The sequence below is a fragment of the Peromyscus maniculatus genome, chromosome 2 (genome assembly GCF_049852395.1).
Source record: "Peromyscus maniculatus bairdii isolate BWxNUB_F1_BW_parent chromosome 2, HU_Pman_BW_mat_3.1, whole genome shotgun sequence".
In the NCBI taxonomy this organism is placed as follows: domain Eukaryota; kingdom Metazoa; phylum Chordata; class Mammalia; order Rodentia; family Cricetidae; genus Peromyscus; species Peromyscus maniculatus.
The window spans coordinates 49,854,563-49,875,828 of NC_134853.1; the positions used below are offsets into that span (position 1 = coordinate 49,854,563).

Sequence of the window (21,266 nt, forward strand, 5' to 3'; positions counted from 1 at the left end):
CAGTTCTGCAATGCTAAAGAATAATTTACCCAGCAGACATAAGAAATAAAGACACTGATGCTGACATGGACGCAGCAGTTATGTAGGAGTGAGTTGACACTAAAAGGGGTGTGTCCATTTGAAGGCTATACTAACAACATTTGAATGACAAGATATTAAAAACTGATTATTACACCAAATATACTTAATCTCACTCTAGCAATTTTAATTCATCACTGCTTTAAACCTTTGAGATTAACACAAAGGTGAACTAAGAAGATGTGAATCCTCATATGGATGAAGCCTCTGTGAGATTAGCAGGCAGCACCACCACGGAGGCTGGGGTTGGAGAAATTTGGATTTATGTTTTCCTGATTTTCCAAAACTATGAGCTCAACTTGCTTGGAGCAGCATAGGCATCATATCAAGACAAATCACTAACATAATAACTGGACCATACAGTACAAGTATGAAGGGAAATAATAATTCTATATTTACACCAATTAGCAGTATGTGACAATATCTGACTTTCATTCTGAATGAGGTAACCCAGACCCAGAAAGACAAACATGGTATGTCCTCACTCATAAGTGGATATTAAGAATAAAGTATAGGATAACCAACCCACAATCCACAGCCCCAGAGAGGCTAGATAACAAGGAGGGCCCAAAGAGGAACGCATGGGTTTCCCTGGGAAAGGGAAATAGGAGAGATCCCCTGGATAAACTGGGGGTAGAAAGGGAGGGAGGATGGAGGGGTGTGAACTTGAGGAAGCGGGTTGGGCAGACTGTGTGCAAGAGGCAAGTTGGGGGCAGGACACGGAGCGGGAGAGTCACAAAAGAGACTACTTGATGAAGGGGACACATTTGGGAGTTAGGGAGAAAACTGGTACCAGAGAAACCCCCAGTAATCCACAAAGATAACTCCAGCTAAGACTAGCAATAGTGGAGAGGGTGCCTGAACTGGCCACCTATTGTAATCCGATTGGTGAATACCCTAACTGTCATCAGAGATACTCTATGCAGTAACTGATGGGAGCAATTGCAGAGATCCACAGCCTAGCACTCAGCTGAGCTCCAGGAATCTCACTGAAGGAGAGGAGGGATTGTCCAAGCCAGGGTGGTCATGACAGAAGAACCACCGAGACAGCTGACCCGAGCTCCTGGGAGCTCGTGGGCTCTGGAACAACAGTTAGGGAAACTGCATGGGACTGACCTAGGCCCTCTGCATATGTGTGACAGTTGTGTAGCTTGGCCTGTCTGTGAGACTCCTAGCAGTGAGATCATGACCTGTTCCCGGCATGCTTTGCTAGCTTCTGGGAACCAGTTCCCCATGCTGCATTACTTTGCCCAGCCTTAACACAAAGGGAGGAGCTTGGTCCTGCCTCGACTTGATGTGCCATGCTGTACTCAAGCTCTTGGAGGGCTGCCCTTTTCTAAATGGAGATGGAGAAGGAGTGGAAGCAGAGGAGGGTAAATGAGAAATGGGGAGAGTTTGGAACACCACCAGGAGGAGAGGAGAGAGGGGAAACTGTGGTTGGTATGCAAAATAAATGAAAAAAATGTTATTTAAATAAAATAAAATCAAAATATTAAAAAGAAATTTTGAGTGCTAGAAAGTAAAAAAAAAAAAAAAAATCCAACCTATGGAGGTTAACTGCAACCACAGAAACACAGAGAATAAATCTCAGACCATTAAAATCAAAAGAAGGGACACACACACACACACACACACACACACACGCATTGTGGGATATTTAATTACACTGTATGAAGGTGTATTATTGTAATTGGTTAATAAAAAGCTGAATGGCGACAAACAGCTAGGCAGGAGAGGTTAGGTGGGACTTCCTGGCAGGCATAGAAACAGGGAAGAATCTAGGCACTCGGGAGATGGCGGCAAGACACCGAGGAAGTCAGACATACAGAATGGAGGAGAGATAAAAAGACCCATGAAGGAACATAGATTAAGGTTAATTTAAGTTATGAGAGCTAGTTGGGAACAAGCCTAAGCTAAAGGCATAACTTTCATAATTAATAATAAGTCTCCCTGTCATTATTTGGGGGCTGGCAGTCCAAAGAAAGTCAGACAATAAAATCCAACTTCACACACACACACACACACACACACACACACCAATAACAACAAAATAATTTTCAAAAATTGCTGATCACTGTTACCTCTTAACATCAGTGGTCTCAATTCCCCCATAAAAAGACACAGGCTAACAGAATGGATTAAAAAACTGGATCCATCTTTCTTCTGCTTCCAAGAAACACACCTTAACATCAGAGATAAACATTACCACAGGATAAAGCATTGAAAAAATATTCTAAGCCAACGGACCTAAGAAGCAAGTTAGTTTAGCTATTTTGATATCTAACAAAACAGACTTTAAAACAAAACTAATCAAATGCTATAGAGAAGGACCATATATACTCATCAAAGGAAAAAATCTACCAAGATGACACTTAAATCCTTAACATTCATATCCCCAAAACAAGAGCAACCAAGTTGGTGAAAGAAACACTACTACAGCTTAAATCACATATTGACACTCACACACTGATACTAGGAGACTTGAATATCACACTCTCACCAACAGACAAATCACCTAGATTAAAATTAAACAGAGATATGCTGGAGCTAACGGACATTATAAACCAAATGGACCTAACATATTTATAGAACACTTCACCCAAATACAAAAGAATATACCCTCTGCTCAGCAACCTTGGAACTTTCTCCAAAATTGACCACATATTCAGACACAAAGCAAGTCTCAACAGATAAAGAAATTTCAAATAACACTCTGCATTCTATCAGACCACTACAGATTAAGGCTGGATATAAAAAACAACATCAACAACAGAAAATTTAGAAACTCATGGAAACTGAACTGCTCTCTACTGAATGATAAATGGTTCAAGACAGAAATTAAGAAAGAATTGAATGAAAATTAATAAACAACATACCCAAACATATGGGACACAGTGAAAGCTGTTCTAAAAGGTAAGTTCATAGCACTAAGAACCTACATTTTTAAAAAGGGGGTTTCGAGAAATCTCATACTAGCACCTTAATAGCACACCTAAAAGCCCTAAAACAAAAAGAAGAAGAAATCACAACCAAAAGGAATAGACAGCAAGAAATAATCAACTCAGGTCTGAAATCAATAAAATAGAAAGAACTATAATAAGCAATAGAAAAAATTAATGAAACAAAGATTTGGTTCTTTCAAAAATCAGTAAGACTGACAAACCCCCTATTCAAATTACATAAAAGGTAGAGAGAATACCCTAATTTTAAAAATTAGAAATCAAAAAGGGAAATAACAACAGAAACCAAGGAAATACAGAGAATCATAGGGACATATTTTAAAAACCTGTACTCCACAAAATTGGAAAAATCTAGACTTATAACTCCTAGTGAAATAGCAGAAGTCTTTAAAAGTCTCCCAACCAAAAATTTCCCAGAGCCAGAATTCTATCAGACTCTTAAAAACGAATTAACACCAATACTCATCAAATTATTCCACAAAATAGAAGTAGAAAGGACGTTGCCCAGTTCATTTTAAGAGGCCACAGTTACCCTGACACCCAAACCACATAAAGACTCAACAAAGAAAGAATTATAGGATAATTTCCCTTATGAACATACATGTAAATATTTAAATAAAATACTTACACACCAAATCCAAGATACATCAAAAAGATCATCCACCATGATCAAGTAGGCTTCATCCCAGAGATACAAGGTAAATCCAACTTACATAAATCATTAATTGTAATCCACCATATGAAGAATCTGAAAGACAAAAGCCACATGATCATTTCATTAGATACAAAAAATAATCCTTGGACAAAAATATAACTTCCCTTTATCATAAAAGTACTGGAGAGATTAGGGATACAAAGGATATACCTCAACATAACAAAATAGTTTACAGCAAGCCAATAGCTAACATCAATTTAAATGGAAAACAAGCCTATAGCCAATATCAAATTCAATGGAGAAAAACTCAAATCAATTCCACTAAAATCAGAAACATGACAAGGTTATCCACTCTCTCCCTACTTATTCAATATAGTATTTGAAGTCTTATTAGCACAATAAGAAAACTGAAGGCAACCAAGGGGATATAAATTGGAATAGAAGAAGTCATACTATCAATATTTGCAGATGACATGATTGCATATACAAATGACCCAAAAAAATTCTACAAAGAAACTCCTATAGGCGATAAACTTTTTAAGCAAAATAGATGAATAAGAAAGTAACTCAAAAAAAAAAAGTACTCGGGGACACAGAGGCAGGCAGATCTTTGTGAGTTCAAGGCCTGGTCTATGGAGTGAGATGCAGAAAAGGTGCAAAGCTACACAGAGAACCCCTGTCTCGAAAAACCAAAAAAAAAAAAAAAAAAAAAAAAGCAAAAAAAATAGTAGTCTTCCTATATACAAATGACAAATGAATTGAGAAAGACATCATGAAATCAACACTTTTTATAATACCCTTAAATAATATAAAATATCTTGGGGTATCTTTATCCAAGCAAGAAAAAGAACTGTATGATAAAATCTTCAACTCATTGGAAACTGAAATTGAAAAGATATCAGAAAATGGAAAGATCCCCTATACTCGTTCAGTAGGGTTAACATAGCAAAAAAAAAAAAAAATGGCCACACTGCCATTAGCAATCTACAGATTCAATGAAATCCCCATCAAAATTCCAATATTATGCCTCAGAGATCTTGAAAGGACAAATTCAGCTTCATATGCAAATATAAAAAACCTATCATAGCTAAAACAATCCTGAATAATAAAAGAACTCTTAGAGGTATCATTATTCCTGATTTCAAATGTAATACAAAGCTTCAATAATAACAGCATGATATTTGCACAAAAACAGACATATTGATCAATGGAATTGAATTGAAGACTGATAAAAATCTACATATCTATGGATAGCTCATTTTTGTTAAAGAATTCAAGAACACACACTAGAAAAAAGACAGGATTTTCAAAAAACTGTGCTGGTCAAACTGAATGGCTGCATGTAGAAAAATCCAAATAGAGTCATAGTTATTACACTGCACAAAATGCAACTTCAAGTGGATCAAAGACCTCAACATAAAACCAGATACACCAAACCTGACAGAAGAGGAAGTGGAGAATAGCCTTGAACTCATTAGCACAGAAAAAGACTTTCTGAACAGAATGCCTTTAGCATGGGCACTAAGATCAACTATTAATAAATAGAACCTTATGAAACTGAAAAGCTTCTGCATGGCAAAGGATACCTTCATTCAGAAAAATCGGTAGCCTATGGAATGGGAAGAGATGTTTACCAACTCCATTTCCAATAGAGGACTAATTCCCAAAATATATAAAGCCCATGGAGTTAGGGTTAAAAACCAAATACTATTGGTCTGAAAAAAAAGAGAAAATTAGTAAGAAAATGACTCCTGATGACATTCTACTATACTCATAGGTCAGTGCCTTGCTTAGCCATCATCAGAGAAGCTTTCTGTTGCAGCAGATGGGAACAAATAAAGTACTTAGAGCCCAACATTATGCAGTTACAAACCTTGGAACACTCATTTATAAATAGATGTCTCCATCAACTCCCTCCCATCAGACTTCAGGGAATTCGGAGGAAAGAGAGGTAGAAAGAGTACAAGAACAAGAGTGGATGGAGTACAGCAAGAATACAGGGCCCTCTAAATCAACATAAGCAAATCTCATATGAACTTACACAGACTGAAGCAGCATCCACAGGGCTTGTATGGGGTCCACAACAGGTCCTTTGTGCATATATCATGACTTTCAGTTTATTGTTTTAATAGATGCTTGTGTGTGAATGAATCAGTCTATGGTCCTTGGACCTTCTCTTAGGCTCTCTTCCTTCTGTTTAATTGTCTTGTCCAACTCTGCTTTGATAGTTTTTGTTTTATCTTATTTTATTTTGTTTTTATCTCTCAGAAGCATATTCTTTTCTAATCAGAGACAGAAAGGGGGTGGATCCAGATGGGAGGGAAGGTGGGATGAACTGAGTGTAGTAGAGGGAGGTGAAACTGTAATCCTATATGAGAAAAGAATATTTCCAATACAAGGAAAATAATTAAAAAACAATATTTTTTCAAAGTCATTTCAAGAAAATACAAGATGGTTGCAAAACTACTTAGTCATTGAAAAGTGACTAAAAGGGATCTAGCTCTCTCAAACCCTCACCACCACTACCGCTGAACAGATGCCAACGTCAAATCTTCAGCCTCGGGGGCTTATAAAAGCATGACCAAATACATGTCCCTTTTCTAAAAAAGTCTCCCGTATTATTTATAGTAATGCAAAAAAAAAAAAAGTAAATACCATAAGACCTCTGCCACGGTGCTGTTAAGTAAAGAGCTGCCTGATCTCCAGAGATAAGGTAGCAGTTGTGGGGCTTCTCTCAACAAGTTAGCCACTCCCAGATGTCATGTTGCTATGAACCATGATTATCCTTGCATCTACTTGCCTGATTCCTCTCTGGTAACTGAAAACATACCTGGCGGAAACAGCTTTGAGCATAGCTCGATTAATTTGCACACAGCCTGTAGCAGTACTCTTAAGATCATTCATGTGATTTGAATCTATTCATTCCATTGTCCATCAACCACTGAAAAATAAGGCCTATTTATTTGTTTGTTTACATGTTGCAAACCTACACACACACACACACACACACACACACACACACACACACACACACACACACAAAATGTAATATCATGTACTAGATCACTCTCACCTTCTCGATAGCATTATTCCAGCCTCACTTCTCTTTCTCCTGTACTATCAGGTGTTACAACTCTTCTACTCAATGCCCATCATCATGGAAATGTGCTGTTCTTTCCCTAACCACCATTTGTGGAACTGTGAGAGAGGCTCTAAGGAAAAAGCAGAGAACCTTTGTCCTCAGGAGCATTGTGTTCCCTGGAGTGTTCTGGGACATGATTTCATGTCTCCTGTGTTAAACATTTACATTCAATCTGTTGGATGTCAGAACACAGCTTATAGAACCCAATCTGGTCAGAGTGCCCTGAATCTGGATACAGCCGTCTGCCTTGCTTTCATGCTTTCCCAGATAATCTATAGTATGTGCCAAGCAACTGTGTTTAAATTGGTCTGTGCTGAGAAAGTTCTGGGGAAGGATTGTCCTGTTAATATTTAGTATGTGCTTTCTGACATTTATTTACATGTTTTTCTGATCATGTTTTTCTAACTCAAATGACCTAACTCCTTAGGTCATTTATTGCTTTCTTCGTTAGATTCGTGTATAAAGTCCACTGAAACTGAAGTAAGGCTGCCCCACAGCATTAAACTGTAGTCTGCCCCATTCTTTCAGGTCCTCAGACCCCAGGTCCAGCAGACAAGATCTGCTCAGGTGAGCTGACAGTCTCCCTTTTCCCACCATAGCCCACTAACATTTAGTCTTAGAATAGTTGTCAAAACAATCTCCAAAATGAAATCAAAGCAAATAGGCTTTAGCAATAATTAACTTATTTTCTCCTACTTTTCTTTCAAAAAGAAAAGCCACTGGACCTGCACAAGTTCAAACCAGACAAAATTCAGGCACTGAGAAGGAGAAGTAGACACAGAGACCCACCCCTTAACTAAGAAGCTATTTGCAATTGATATAAGGTCAGGTGGGTAGATAGGTTAAAAAAAGATCTGGCAGGAGTTGGGATAAGAAAAAAGAATATGATCAAAATATATCATATATAAATTTGTTTTAAATAAAAAATTTAAGGTAAATTATTTTTAAAAAGAAAGATTTCTATCTTATTACCTACATGTTTGTGAGCAAAATAGTTCTCATCTCTGAGCTGCACCTTCTTCTATGCCATGAAAACAATAAATCAGCTCAGAGTTATTGGAAAGAGTGAAGAAGTTCATAAGTTAACATCTACAGCAATACATAGATATAATATACATCAATGAGTGGCAACGTTTCAATGCCTTCAAAGATTTCACTCTGTTCTGTAACAAAGGTGCCATCTCTACATGGTTCAGTGAATAAAAAGCTAGTATCTAAGGACCGGAAAATAAAATCCTGAGAAATGTCCATAGAAGTTAGAAACAGAAATATTTTGGTTCATGATTCTTCTCTTGCTATTCCTTAGCAACTCTGAAATTTCCTTCTATCCATAATGCCATCTCTTTTGTTTTCATAAATTCATATTCTCTTTCCTCATCTCTCTCCCTGACCCTTAATACAGTACCTTGACACTTTCATGATGATTCCGTCCCTCTGTCCTCACTAACCCACTGGCAAAGAATACATTTATGTTCATGCATTTGTTTATTCAATTACACACATGCCCATTTCCTGCTCATCATGTGCCTCATCTATAAAACTCCATTAATCCTACATATTTAAAGTCTTAGGAAAGGTTTCTTAGTAGCAAGGGACTGCTTTTCTTACCTCTTCATTTGCATGATTGTAGAGAACCATGTAAATACAGTAATTTTTCTGGTATCTAACAGATGATATCAAATAAACTTCCACTAAGCCCAAATTATAAGACTATGTAGTTCTAACAATGATATTTGTTCGTATTTTCTATATTCACAAAATTTTACTTTCACAAGCTATACTTCTTGGTGCTTTGTAATGTTAATAAAACATATACCTAAAATATGTAGAGGGAAAAGACAAAAATCAAAGTGAGACACTAAATTGTGCCATTAAAAATAATCAATATTCTCCCATGAGATATTTCACTCTCTCATGCTTTCTCCTCCTCTAGGTTTGTGTGTGTGTTCGTGTAGTATGTGTATGTGTAGTGTGTATATGTATGTGTGTAGTGTGTATATAGGGTGTATGTGTGTAGTACTTGTATGGGATGGTACGTGTGTATATGTAGTGTGTGTATAGGGTGTGTGTGTTGTAGATATGATGTGGGTGAGTTGATTATAACTTCCCTGTAATACAACAACCCAGAAAGATGCCATTACCAAGTTAGTGATTTTTCTATTACCCATCATATTAATTAACACTTGCCTTCATTTAAATACTAAGGTGAGACAAACTGTTTTTTCAGAGTCTGCCCCCATTTAGCATAGAATAGAAGCTTGGTCAGTGACTTGTTCTGCAGGAAATGGAAAAGTGAGTTATACGGAGTGGAGCTGGGGCTGAATGTTAGGGGATACTGCTGCTTACAGTGTGAACTTCCAAACTCCAGCTGCTCTCTCTGCCTTTGAGAGACTCTGAGATTTGGAGATGTTAGGAAGAGCTTCTGCAGGACAGAGGTTTCTTTGTGCCCTGTCACCACCAGGTTTTATCTCTAAGACAATCGCTACCTCAGGGCCTATTCTCCACCCCTCTGAGAGTGATGAGGGAGTGGGGAGAACCGTAATCAATTCATACAAAAACGGTTTACTTTCCGAAACGTGGGATCTACTGATGAACAGTGATATTACCATGACTTCTGGAAATCAAGATAGCATCTACATGGAAAAGGTACCTTTAATTTATCTCCTGAAAACTTTCAAAGTCATATCAGAAGTCACTTGTTAGGAACATCTGCAGTAAATTCTACTCCTGGGCAGAAAAAAAAAAAAAAGAGTCATTGCCTCTATTCCTTGGTTCGTATTTTTTTAGCTTCATTTTAATGCAAACAAAAACAAAACCACAAGAATGATCTCCAGCTGTAAAGAATGTAAAAGATCCAGGCATCACTCGGGTTCTCATATGACAAGATTTATCAATCCTTAACATACTCAAAAGGCGGTGAGAACAAAAACTGTCAAACACAGTTACGGCACGAGGGCTCCACCGCACCAGAAGAAATTAAGTGGGGAAGTCACCAAAAAAGCAGCTCTGTTCCCTGACTCCCACCCGCTAAGGGAAATGGCAAAAACCCTTTGCTCTTGCATGGAACAGCTCAACACCTACAGGAAAAACAGAGGGCCTCTGCGGTTACTGACGCTGACATTTCAGCTCTGCTCCCCCCCCCCGCATCTCTTCCCTGCTCAGTCCCAGGGGCAGGGGTGGCATTGACAGAAGGCCTGTGTCAGCTTCCATCTGACTGTCACTCTGGCTTCTGCCTCTATTATCAGCAGGGCACTAGAGCAGCCACTGCTAAAGGCTGCTGATCTCTATCTGCACTGCGCTGGCCTTGCCATGAACCTGACTGCGCCAGAGCAGCAGCAGCAGGCCTGGGCGAGCCCCAGTGCCGGGGGGAGGCAGGGGGCGGGCAGCTGGGAGGGGAGGGAACCAGAAGAAAAGCGCCAGAAACAGACCCCAAAAGGTTAGGGAGGAGCAGGGTGGGCCGGAGGGCGGGGGCTGTAGTGAAATGGAACAGACCGAGGTGGAGTGGGGGGCGCTGATACAGTTTGGACCCTTTTCTTATTTTTTCCTGTCCATTCTCCAGCGTTCAGTCTTTTGTGTCAGCTTTCAGAAATGCTCTGTTTGACTGGCAGCCTGTCACAGATCAGTTACCACCTAAAGCCGCTTGGCAGAGAGAGGTGACGGCCCAGGAAGGGATCTAAGTGGGTTTATCTGTGCTTCTTTACGGCTCGTGAGCTCCTTGACACAAAGGAAAGGGTATTAAAGATCTAAAGCGAGCCCAAAAGCGTGAAAGCTCCTTATAGGCTGCAGGATGTGGATGTGACTAAATTTTTAAATATTTTGAGTTGATGCTATTCATTTTGCCAATAGAGTAGAAAGAATTTTTGTTACAGAAATGAGTGTATGTTCCACTTGAGTGAGATTTGGAAAAGGAGGAAGTCCCTAAAATATGTGCTTAGAATATTACAACTGCCCTGTATTTACAATCCTGTATCTATTTTGAATATAAATAAAATCGAATACTTAAATAAAAACTAACATTTACGTGACTCAAGTGCATTTTAACATTACAGATTTTTTCTTCATCTTTAAACATTATAAATTAATATTTGGCATTTATTTTTTCCCACATAAATAGCAATATGGAGGCAATCCAAAAATCATTCATTCTCTCCCATATCATCTCTCTTGGTCCTTTATGCATGGATTAATACTAAAGTAGTGTTCTGTTACCATGCCGATAGTCTCTCAACACATTCCATCAATGATAAAAGACCTACTACACACACAGAGGGAGCCATTTGTCACCTGATGGTAATATTCTGTACTATCTTATTATTTTTTAGATTAGGAGGCCAAGGTTTTCATGGACTATCATTTGAATGCTATCAATGAATTACAAATGATAATCAAATTCTTGGTACCCAGGACAGGAAGATTTAATTTAGAGAGTAATTAAAGCAAACCTACTTTGATTCCACACACTACCCATGGCCAGGGCAGCAGTCTTAGTATCATCTATTAGCTGTATCAGGGGGCCCCCAATCATGGGGGTCTATTCAAAGATCTCTGGGTCTCCTTTCTGGTTTAATGAAAATAATATGATAAGTATGCTCTACTAAACTTTTGCTGGTGCTTCGTATCCAAGCTTTGAAATGCCTTGTGTATAGATAGAAGGGCAGTGCTGCCCTTCTCCATTACCACCTGGTTTCCTCCACTGGTTTCTGAGTCCATTTTAGGCTACACAGATCTTTATAAAGTTTCTCTCAGAGAAAATATTTCTTGGCTGAGCTCCTCTATTTCTTGAACATTATCTATTTATAAATTGGTAGATACAGGTAAATAACCGAATTCTGCTCTTTTCCTTTAAACAAACATAAACAAAACGTCTTGCCTATGCAATGTTCTATTATAATCCTGAGAAATTCAAATTATGACAAAAGAGCTAAAGTAACATTTGAAGACTAGAATGAACAAAGAATTCAAGTCACCATAGGGCAGATGGGTTTTAAGTTCATAGACACTGAGTCTTCTACTGAATAGCTGTAGAGTCTTAGATAATTTCACCTTGAATTACTTGTTCTAAAGACTTGTCTGTATTCTGTAACTTGTGGCGGGGGAGATATTCCATAGTGTTGTTATGATAAAGGCTAGATAGTGTACATAAAATTCTATGGGCATTGTGTGGTTGTGACAAGCATCCCACAAACATCATTTCTACTTATATCTCCAGAGACTCAAAGTAAACCATTCAAAAGTTAAACAGGTATTTGTATGAGCAAGTGCCTGACACTGACAGCAGGGTTATCAGCAAGTTGATCTGTGCAAGAACCTGGATGCTCTGTTTTACAATGAATGCGGGAAAGAGTTTGCTCTCAATATAAAGTAATTTCATCTAGACTTAGCCATCGTCGATGTTAACACAAATGATCTTTAATTTTATTCTCAATTTAGAATGAAGTTAAAATACTATTTCTGTTAATCTGGTAACAATGGAATAAAAAATAAGCAGGACAGATACAATGTTACGCACAGATACCATTAAAAAAAAAAAAGCTTGCTATGTTAAAATTTGTCCAAAATTCAGTGTAGGAACCCTAGTTAACACTGTGGAAAAACATTCCCCTGTAGCTTCTACGTTATTAACTATTGTTCTATATTTTCAAGACTAGTACGTGAAGTGAAAGCCCTTTGTTTCCACTCACAGTGGAAAACAGGAAGGAGTCACATCTAGTAGATGCAGATGAGCTTACCATGACATATTCAGAATTCACCTCCCTCTAATGGCTCATTATCTCAGCCTCAGAAGCAATAAAACTGTGGTATTAATTTTATTTTCTATTCCAAAAAAAGCATGCTCTCACACAAGGCATTCCCATCTCAACCAGTATCAACCAGGTCAGAAAGGATATCATACACTATAAGAAGTTGGAGATGGTAAGTGTGTAAAGGAGAAAATTACAAATAGCAGCAAAGGCCTGACTGTCCATGCCATTACAATATGGCTGGCATATTCTATTAATGGCAATAGATTATATTAAAATGGAAGATAAGAACAACTCTGGTTCTAGTCTCAGTGGCAGCAATTTTTCAAATCCATGAGCAAGGAAGAAGGAAATTCCCCTGAGAACAGTAGAGCTTGTTCATTCCCCATATGTGCCCATTAACTTCACCACATTGGTTCAACAACAACAAAAAAAAGGGAAGAAAGAAAGAAAAGAAAAGGAAGAAAAAGAAAACTGCTCCTAGACACAGGCTCAACCCCCGCTGGTTATCTCATAAATGTGCCACTGGTCATGCACAAAAGAGTGTGCATGGCTCTTGTCACATTTTCTAAAAATCATGGTGGGAATCGTGTGGATGTCTACTCTTTGAACAATGCTAGCAACCAGGCAAAGGCTTTCTTTGTTCCCTTCTGTTTCTTTTTTGTTTGTTTTAACTCAAACTAATTTGCATTCGTGAAATAGAATTTTCTGAAGGAGAAAATGTGAGTTTTCTTTGCTTCATGATTGGGAGAGCAGGCAAAAAAATATTGCCATGGCTAAAAAACGTAAGGCATTACATTGCTTCACCAAGTTTAAAACATAATTTTAAAACCACTAAATGTGTCTTTTTCAATATATGGAAACATCTTTTGCAATGCATGGTGCTCAAGTCTAAGGAAATCTATATGTATATAAGTGGTTTGTACACACATATGTATAATCTGATGTGGACTGATGTATAGGTAACTGACATGGCATATAGAATAAGCACATCTGTGTTCAAAGTGTTGCATATGTGTGTTTCAGGTAACATATTCTCTCTTAAGTTTTTAGTAAAAAACGAGAAATGTGAAATAAGTGATGGCAAAAAAATAAATTAGAGTAACTGATGCACAAAAGACATCAGAATGTAAAGTGAGTGGTCTGTTAAGAAAGGTTCTGTGGATCCTAACCTTCTTTATAGTCCATTGGAATTATTCTAACATGCTAACGAAAACAGCCATCATCTTTTTAGCTCAGAACATTGCCATTAATTTGTGATTCTATAATTGACAGAAACAACATAGTTGTGGATTTACATGCTCTGGACACCAAATAAACTAATTAAATCAATCTAGACAGTAATTGTCTTTTACTGTTTACTGACTTAAAAGCCTTTGAAATAATGAAATTACATGTAATGGTAAGGTATGGATCTATGAGCTGTGATGATTGTCAATGGTCTGACACTCCTCCTGGAGGATTTGAGGTTAAGGGAAAGAAAATGGCCAGTCTGTCTCTCAGCAGTCACCTTTCCCTTTGGGTTTGTTGCTCTGCCAGCCATCTCAGAATGTAGAGCTCAGGGTCTTTGCAGTCACTGAAAACATCAGCTTCACAAAATTTGAAGGTAGATCAGAAGATTCTTCAAATAAGTGACAAACAAAGATAAATGTAAATGATCCAAAGGAAAGACTCATGTAACCAAAACTCCACAAGAACATCATGGACTCACTTAACTTGTCTAGAATTTATTCTTTTAGAATAAAGATGATTTGCTTCTAGAACAAGGAATTTATGATAAGGAATATTAAATGCTAGTAGTTAGGCAAAAATAATTTCAAACACTTTGAGGATTGTATGACTGTCATCTCGTTTTCTACAAAGACTCAGCTACCATAGTTTGGAGAAATGTTTTTGTACAATTTATAACAAAACGCAAAGCTGAAAGCATATTTGGAGCACTTTTCATAGCATTCAGCATCAGGAAGAGTGAATAACCCAGAAAGTACTCCACTATCACTTCTGATACATAAACAATTTGCATTCAATAATAAAATATGATTTGCAATTACCATGTTAGAAAATTTGGTTTTGTACTTTATAATAATGCAGATCAAAATTTCCTGAAGCTGTCCAGGAATAACCACCAATTACATCATTGTTATGTTCATTTGAATAAAAAGAATGAGCAAAACCATAATCAATTATTTTAAAGAAGACTATTGATTATTAAATTACAGAAATGTTCATAAGCCATTCTGTACATTTTTTATATATAGCTAAATCTTAAAAGCAGCAAAACTACTCTAATGTAATCTTGTTCCACAGTTTGAATAAATAGGTCACAGAGTTAGGACGCCTGCTAACATTCCTGTGGATTGAACCATCACTAGAAAATCTTTTCTGCTGTGTACCATGAGAATTGTAGTGTTAAGTATAATTACCCATAAATAGTGATGCCTAACCTGTTGTAAGGTATTATTGTTTCCTTAAAAACAGAGCAGATCCTGTATGATAGCAATACAATGGTCCATACATAGTAAGTGATATCTAGAAAACAAAGATTTTAGTGTTTGGTTAAAAGTATCAGTCCTGTGTTCACACTCATCTTCACCTCTGATTCACAGACAGGACAAGTCCAGAAATCTGCGCTGAAGCTAAATACTAGCCTTAATAGCTTTTTGCTTTAAACATATCTGCTCCTTTGAGATTCCCAGATATAAATAGTTCTTTATTTTATTCATTTATTCAGATTTTAAGTATCAAAGCAAGTAGCTAAAAACAAATTACTGAAATTGAACTTCCTATTGGAATTAACCCTTCTTTCAATGTCTAGTAACAATTAAATCTCATATTTTCTAGTATATGAAGCAAAACAGATGGTTTAACAATATTTTTACATTAGATAAAGCCAGATTAGCCTCAAAATATTATTGAACATTAAAGAAAGTATGAAATTACTTCACAATGAGAAAATACATTTTAAAGTACAGTTTGTTATTTTTTTTTCTAAATCTAACATAATCCACATACAGTTAGAAATTTTTAATTGAATCTCCTGTCATTCTTGGGAACTTACATAGTAATACTGATATGTAAGCTCACTTTCCTTTACTTGGCATAGAAGGTTCCAAGAAGAACGATTGGAGGATTCTGAGTACTTCAGGTGAGACTTCCACTCAAAGTCTGCTCGGCAACATGTTGAGCAAATATTTGCTCAATAACTAGAGGCTCTACTGTGCTTTTCTATTTTAAATAACCAATGGCTCAGATATATATATATATATATATATATATATATATATATATATATATATATATCTTTCTGGAGGTGAAATGAATAAGAAATACCCCCATAGACTCGGGTATCTGAGCATTTGGTTCTCAGTTAGTGGTGCTGGTTAGGGTGCTGAGGAACCTTTAGGAAATAAGTCTTACTGGTGGACACATCACTAGGGGTGGTCTTGAGAGTTTATAGTTCCCCTCCCACACACATTCAAATTCCTCCCAGTTTCCTGTATGATTAGAAGTGATAGACAAGCTTCCTGCTCCAGCCACCCGACCTGCTGCCTCACCTCCTCTGCCATTGTGGACTCTCCCTCTAGAACCATAAGCCAAAACAAGCTCTTTCTTTGATAACTTGCTTTTGGTCGTGGTGTTGATCACAGCAACACCAGAGCAACTACTACACTTGGACTGACGAGCACTGATCCTGAGCTGCCTTCATAATACTGAACTAAGATTCGTTGCAGACAGAACGGACTAAGGCTGTCACCTTGGGCATTTAAGGGCAGTTTTCAGAAAATGGTGTGCAAAGGTACCAGGAGGGCCTGGGGAAATAGTCAAAGTATATCAAGCTGTTTATGGAGCTGATTCTGAGCTGGCAAAGCAATGTGGAGGTCGTTAAAAAGCTACGAAGCAAATGGATCCTCTACCTGAAGCAGGACTGCCGGCGTTCACTACCCTGTACACTAAATAGCTATTTCGGTGATACATAAGGGTGAAAACTGCCCACATTTTCCCCACAACTTCCCTTCTAGCCCCCTGGGAACACATGTCTTTTTAAAAATAAACTTCTAAGCTTGTAAACTTAGGACACTTTGTCGTTCTAGGAGAAAGAGGGAAGGCGGAGGGGGGAAGGAAATAGGAAAAGAGGGAGGAAGAGAGCGAAAGAGTGTAGTTTGATCATTTTATATTTCTGAATCTTCAGCAGCAATGAAGAAGAAGGCTATAAAGTAATCTAGGCTGTCTATCTTATGTAAAATTAACTTTGTTTCATGTAAGTTTTATATATTAATGTAAGAACAAATTATCAAAAAACACTTATCAAAGTATGATCAAAATGTAAGCTACCTCTTTATGCATTAAAAATAAATTCAGTTTTATATTCATGTATTAACACATTTCTCAACTATCTATTATAACTTAAGCACTATTTTGTGTGATAATCATAAAATAATCTGGCAGAAGTACAAAGAGACGTCATTTGTTAGTGAAAATTTGCTCCTAATTAAAGAATTTGACAATAAATTTTCATCTACCTTACTATGACAATCCAACAGTTAGGTAGATGTATTGTCGCCATTTCAAATCTATGTTTTGGAAATCAAAAATGGCAGATTCCAAGATGAGCACTCAGGGTATAAGTATCCATTATGAGGCTAGGTAAAAAGCCTGAAGTCACATGGTTCTCACCTAACATGAGCTAGGTATACAAATTCTGAATTAGATTTTCATTGAAAACCCTACTCCTTTTCCCATATTCCCTTTTGCACTCCAAAGCTCCCTTTCAACTTCCACTATCTATAAGAAAACCCCCTTCTTCCTGGAGTTCTTTATCAATAAAAGAATGATTTCATTAATTCTCCCATAATGCATCGAGTCTATGTGTCTCTCAAATTGGGTGAATTCACCCATTTAAGACCACCGTCAATTGGTCTATGGAATATCACTCTAAAACCTTTCACTGACAGGGATATTTAAGGTAGTTTTGTATGTATGTGACAACTAATGGAATAGAGGACAGGGATTTGAATGAAACAAGGAGAAGCATATGTGACAATTTGAAGGGAGTAAAGGGAAGGAGGAAACGTGATAATATCATAAACTAAAAAACTAATCTTTAAAGTTACCTTTATAATATTTCAATGAGGCTTTAAAATTCAACTGCACATGAAATGATTAAAAACTGAAAACAAAAGCAAATAAAGAACATTCTACTACACTATTCTAGAAAATTATTGGGAAAGTCTGACATCTGATCTCCAGATTTTGATGAGGTTATAATCATTCAGTTCTTATTGTCTTGGTATGAGCTAGGCTATAAAGTTTTATCAAAAAATAGATAAATCTGAATTCAAACAAACAATGATCCACTTTTAGTATGAATATAAACTGTGCAAATTTTGAATTACTTTTCTGAATTCTTACCTGGCAACTTTAAATGCTTCCTTTTAGTAAAGAGGAATAGTGATTGGTAGGACTATATTCTTAAATATTTACTCTATTAAGAGTCAAAATTAGAAATTTACTTTGTATTCTTCAAAACAGAAATCTTTAAGACAGACTATAATGGTAAATTATAAACTTTCCTTAAAAAAATTAAAAACGATGATCTAGAAAAGCTTGCTATACACACCCCAAAAAAGATTGAAATGCATGTCCAAAAAATAAGTGACAAACTCACAGAATTGAAAGCTACCGAGAACATGGAGTTTCTATGATATGAAAAAAATACACACCAATATATAGTCTTAGGCAGAATATTGCTGATGAAAAAGACACATGTAAGAGCCTCGGCTTTTGCTTATTGTCTATTTGCTATAAAAATTCATAGAAAACATTGTTTTGTTGTTTTTCTTTAAGACAGGGTCTTCCATATCTCAGGCTAGCCTGACACTCTATATGTGACCAAGTATGTGGTCCATTGTGCTCAAGAAGTGCCAGCATCCACGGCTCACAAACCACAGGGGTGACATGAGCATTCCCCTTGAGAACTTCCCTGGGTCAGTATTTAAAAATTACTTCAGTGACTAAATAATAAGTAATATGATGGTCTCCAAAAAAGAACTCAAGAAGAAAAAAGATAGGAAGAGGGAACCCCAGGTCTGAAGATGCTCTCCATACTGATGACAGTGAACTCTTGCCAGCAATAATGATTTTAATATTTCAGAGTTGAATTGGACAGAAAAACTACATAGCAAGACTTTTTTTTTCAATTACAACATTCCGAATACACATAGCCTAAAATTGATGCCTTTGAATTCTTCACAGACTTGGCATCTGCTAATTCATTTATCTCATTCTTTTGAGATTTATTTTTTTAATCATGTATCTGCATGTGCATTCCCTGGGAGGCCAGATGTACTGGGTTCCCATGAACTGTGGTTACAGTTAGTTCTGAGCTATCTAATTGGATGATGTGAACCAAACTCAAGTCCTCTGCAGAAGCAGTGAGTGCTCTTAATTGCTTAGCTCTCTTCAGCACCTCAGCTACCATATGAAAAAAATAATATGCTGATACAGTTTTACTATAAACAATAACAGGAACCACCTGAAAACACCTCTACCCATGAAAAGAGTAGGTATTAGTGCCCACTGAGATATGAACTTGACTGGGCTTAGCTTTGGATTTTTAATACCCTGCATACAGCAGGCCTAAATGGGCACAGCTTTAAAAACATTGCTTTTTTTGTTGAGAGGCTTTCATAGTCCACATTAGAATTATGCTAAAAAAAAAAAAAAGTCTATTTGTCTTATTGGTTTTTTCACTTAAAGCACAAACCTAGTGAAAAAAAATGCAACAGTCTGAAAAATCATTTTCACTCCTAAGACTCAACAGTTACATCATAACAGAAAGAATGAAGCACACCTGGGTGGTCACAGGCTGAAATGTGGCTGCTAGCTTTTGTTGTTGTATTTCCTGTTGCAGCTTCCAAAGCAAAGCTTTTGGCCCTCTGGTCACCTATAAACTCCTGTCACTGCGGAAGCTGACCAACAATTACAAACCCTGCATTGAGGTTCCTCCTTACTGTGTGCATAGTCCATGTTTTCCAATGTTAGTGGAATGAAATATTAGCTCATTGCATCACAGGCAGCCACCAATGAAGCAATTTTGTGATATTGTATTTCTGTTATACCACTTTCAAGTGACTCAATTATCTTTAAAGAAAAAAATAACCTATTTCTGGTGAAAACTCTAAACCTAACCAAGATTCCTTGAAAAGAAAGTCTAAGTCTCATACTGCTATTAACACCTGGAAAATAATATTTGATCCCCAAACGAAAGCATGGCTTTCTGTCCAATTTGATGTCTTTTTCACGCTGCCTCAGTGATGGCCAAATAATTGGTTGTTCACTTGTGTGCTTGTCTCCCCCGACAGTTCCACAGATGCCCTGAACAATACTCCAAAGACTGCTTTCAGTAGGGCAAACCCTCATTAATCATTCCTGCTGACAGCACAAGGGGACACCTGCATCTGGTGAAGGAGTCAAGCCATGGCTTATGTGAGTGAGGATTAAAACCAACCCAAGGTGTGGGAGGCCATTTTTAACAAGGATGTGGAAAACAATGACAATAGCAACACACACACACACACACAGAGAGAGAGAGAGAGAGAGAGAGAGAGAGAGAGAGAGAGAGAGAGAGAGAGAGAGTCCCGATAACAAAAATGAATCCTACATTAGCACACTCATCTATTAAATATCTTAGTCTGAAGTTGTGGCTCCTGTTGCCATTATAGCACCATTCTACGGTATCAGAGGGAGAGCCACACAGAACTGTGACAAATAGCTGCTAAATTCTTCATGCTCTCATCGAGCAATGTTAGCATTAAATACTGATGAACTGTCACATGATTTTCATTTAGAAATGATGGCAGTTTCAGATTCCTATTTCATGGTACTCATAAATATTTCTCCCACTATATTTCACAAGTAGAATATATGAAATATACAATTTTTAGTAAAGATTCCTGCTCCTGTGTGATGGTTTTCTTTTATTGAAATAATAAATATTACTGCTTCAAAGGAAGGTTAAAGACCCTGGAAAAACTGCTACGAAATAATATATGATTAACATACCATATAAAGCTATTTGGTTTCCCAGAATACAAGAGCTTCCTTTCCCTTTTTATTATTTTCCTGTTGGTATGAATCATGCAAAAGATCACAAATAATGAATTCTAGTTCATATCTTGTAGGTTTGTCTTGACTAAAACTATGTAAACTTTCAGAACACAAGAGATCAGTGATTGAAATAGCCACTGATAGCAACCACACATTCAGGAATTACAAAATTAACACAACAAACATAACAAAAGAAAATTTGAAACTTGCTAAATGTCCTGAAAGAAAAATGACAGGTGATTTAAAACCCAGTAATTAACCTCTCTCTGTGTCAGTTTGAAATTAATTCTTATCACAAATATAAAATTAGAAAGTTAAACAACAAATGCAAGAATACATGTAATTTCATATTGATATTGTTGGTTTAGAAATATAATCAAGTTTCACAACCCAGCTTTTCAAAATATTATGCAAAGATACCTATTAAGTAGAATATAAGGTTTTTCACATTGAAAACCTAGCCTTGGTTACATTTGGATATTTAGACATTGGGGACAGGTTGTTTGGTTGTTTCTTTAGATATGCAGTCTCACTATGTAGTCCTGGCTGGCCTAGAACTCACTATGTAAAGCAGGTTGCCTTCA

The 21,266-nt window shown here is 37.0% G+C and overlaps 1 long non-coding RNA gene across 1 annotated transcript in view; it reads right to left on the bottom strand.

Annotated features, from left to right (window-relative positions):
• The window catches only part of LOC121827185 (uncharacterized), a 243,293-nt gene that overhangs the window by 190,385 nt on the left and 31,642 nt on the right, over window positions 1–21,266 (bottom strand). The window contains exon 2 of the long non-coding RNA XR_006069321.2: window positions 3,667–3,786. This is a non-coding gene — a long non-coding RNA (uncharacterized LOC121827185). The remainder of the gene's footprint in view (window positions 1–3,666; window positions 3,787–21,266) is intronic.